The following is a 3,142-nucleotide window of genomic DNA, read 5'->3' on the forward strand; positions in this document are numbered from 1 at the left end:
TATGAAGAGCTTCAAAGGGTGTGAAATACATGAGGAGCATGAAACGTGTTGAAAAATAGGAGAAGCATGAAGTGGTGTGGAAAAACATAAAGAGCCTGAAAAGGTGTGAAAAATATGAAGAGGTTCAAAAGGTGTGAAATACATGAGGAGCAAGAAACGGTCTGAAAAATAGGAGGAAGATGAAGAGGTGTTCAAAAATATGAAGAGCCTGAAAAGGTGTGAAAAATATGAAGAGCTTCAAAAGATGTGAAAAATATGAGGAGCATGATACGGTCTGAAAAATAGGAGGAGCATGAAGCGGTGTTCAAAACATGAAGAGCCTGAAAAGTTGTGAAAAATATGAAAAGCTTTCAAAGGTGTCAAAAATGAGATGAGCATGAAACAGTCTGAAAAATAGGAGGAGCAAGAAGCGGTGTTGAAAAAATGAAGAGCCTGAAAAGGTGTGAAAAATATGAAGAGCATTAAAAGGTGTCAAAAATATGACGAGTATGAAATGGTCTGAAAAATAGGAGGACCATGAAGCGGGGTTGCAAAACATGAGGAGCCTGAAAAGGTGTGAAAAATATGAAGAGCTTCAAAAGGTGAAAAAAATATGAGGTGTATGAAACGGTCTGAAAAATAGGAGGATCATGAAGCGGTGTTCAAAAACATGAAGAGCCTGAAAAGGTGTGAAATATATGAAGAGATTCAAAAGGTGTCAAAAATATGAGGAGCATGAAACGGTCTGAAAAATAGGAGGAGCAAGAAGCGGTGTTGAAAAACATGAAGAGCTTGAAAAGGTTTGAAAAATATGAAGAGCTTCAAAAGGTGTCAAAATTTTGAAGAGCTTCAAAGGTGTCAAAAATATGAGGAGCATGGAACGGTGTTCAAAAACATGGAAAGCAAGAAAAGGTTGAAAAATATGAAGAGCTTCAAAAGGTGTCAAAAATATGTGGAGCATGAAACGGTCTGAAAAATAGGAGGAAAATGAAGCTCTGTTTAAAAACATGAAGAGCTTGAAAAGGTTTGAAAAATATGGAGAGCTTCAAAAGGTGTCAAAAATATGAGGAGCATGAAACGGTATGAAAAATAGGAGGAGCATGAACCGGTGTTGAAAAACAAGAAGAGCCTGAAAAGGTGTGAAAAATATGAAGAGTTTGAAAATGTGTCAAAAATATGAGGAGCAGGAAACGGTCTAAAAAATAGGAGCATGAAGTTGTGTTGAAAAACATGAAGAGCCTGAAAAGCTGTGAAAAATATGAAGAGCATCAAAAACTGCCAAAATATGAGGAGCATGAAACGGTGTTCAAGACATGAAACGCCTGAAAAGGTGTGAAATATATGAACAGCTTCAAAAGGTATCAAAAATAGGAGGAGCATGAAACGGTCTGAAAAATTGGAGGAGCAAGAAGCAGTGTTGAAAAACATGAAGGGGTGGAAAAGGTGTGAAATATATGAAGAGCTTCAAAAGGTGTCAAAAATATGAGGAGCATGAAACGGTTTGAAAAATAGGAGGAGCATGAAGCGGTGTTGAGAAACATGAAGAGCCTGAAAAGGCTTGAAAAATATGAAGAGCTTCAAAATGTGTCAAAAATAGAGGGGGCATGAAACTATCTGAAAAATAGGAGGAGCATGAAGCGGTGTTGAAAAATATGAAGAACCTGAAGAGGTTTGAAAAATATGAAGAGCTTCAAAAGGTGTCAAAAATAAGAGGAGCATTAAACGGTCTGAAAATAGGACGAGCATGAAGTGGTGTTGAAAAACATAAAGAGCCTCAAAAGGTGTGCAAAATATGAAGAGCTTCAAAAGGTGTCAAAAATATGAGGAGCATGGAACGGTCTGAAAAAAAGGAAGAGCAGGAAGCGGTGCGGAAAAACATGAAGAGCCTGAAAAGGTGTGAAAAATATGAAGACCTTCAAAAGATGTTAAAAAGAGGAGGCACATGAAACTGTCTGAAAAATACGAGGAGCATGAAGCGGTGTTGAAAAACAAGAAGAGCCTGAAAAGGTGTGAAAAATATGAAGAGTTTGAAAATGTGTCAAAAATATGAGGAGCAGGAAACGGTCTGAAAAATAGGAGCATGAAGTGGTGTTGAAAAACATGAAGAGCCTGAAAAGCTGTGAAAAATATGAAGAGCATCAAAAACTGTCAAAATATGACGAGCATGAAACGGTTTTCAAAGACATGAAACGCCTGAAAAGGTGTGAAATATATGAACAGCTTCAAAAGGTATCAAAAATAGGAGGAGCATGAAACGGTCTGAAAAATTGGAGGAGCAAGAAGCAGTGTTGAAAAACATGAAGAGGTGGAAAAGGTGTGAAATATATGAATAGCTTCAAAAGGTGTCAAAAATATGAGGAGCATGAAACGGTTTGAAAAATAGGAGGAGCATGAAGCGGTGTTGAAAAACATGAAGAGCCTGAAACGGTTTGAAAAATATGAAGAGCTTCAAAAGGTGTCAAAAATAAAGGGGGCATGAAACTATCTGAAAAAAAGGAGGAGCATGAAGCGGTGTGGAAAAACATGAAGAGCCTGAAAACGTTTGAAAAATATGAAGAGCTTCAAAAGGTGTGGAAAATATGAAGAGCTTCAAAATGTGTCAAAAGTGAGATGAGCATGAAACGGTCTGAAAAATAGGAGGAGCATGAAGTGGTGTTGAAAAACATGAAGAGCCTGAAAATGTGTGAAATATATGAAGAGCTTCAAAAGATGTCAGAAATGAGAGAAGCATGAAACGGTCTGAAAAATAGATGAGCAAGAAGGGGTGTTGAAAAACATGAAGAGCCTGAAAACGTTTGAGAAATATGAAGAGCTTCAAAAGGTGTGGAAAATATGAAGAGCTTCAAAAGGTATGAAATATAGGAGCAGCATGAAGTGGTGTTAAAAACATAAAAAGCCTGTAAAGGTGTGAAAAATATGAAGAGCTTCAAAACGTGTCAAATATATGTGGAGCATGAAACGGTGTGAAAAATAGGAGGAGCATGAAGCGGTGTTGAAAAACATGAAGAACCTGAAAACTTGTGAAAAATATGAAGAGCTTCAAAAGGTGTCAAAATATGAGGAGCATGAAACGATCTGAAAAATAGGAGGAGCATGAAGCGGTGTTGAAAAATATGAAGTGCCTGAAAAGGTGTGAAAAATATGAAGAGCTTCAACAGGTGTC

Source organism: Dama dama, unplaced genomic scaffold, assembly GCF_033118175.1.
Source record: "Dama dama isolate Ldn47 unplaced genomic scaffold, ASM3311817v1 ptg000093l, whole genome shotgun sequence".
Classification (NCBI taxonomy): Eukaryota; Metazoa; Chordata; class Mammalia; order Artiodactyla; family Cervidae; genus Dama; species Dama dama.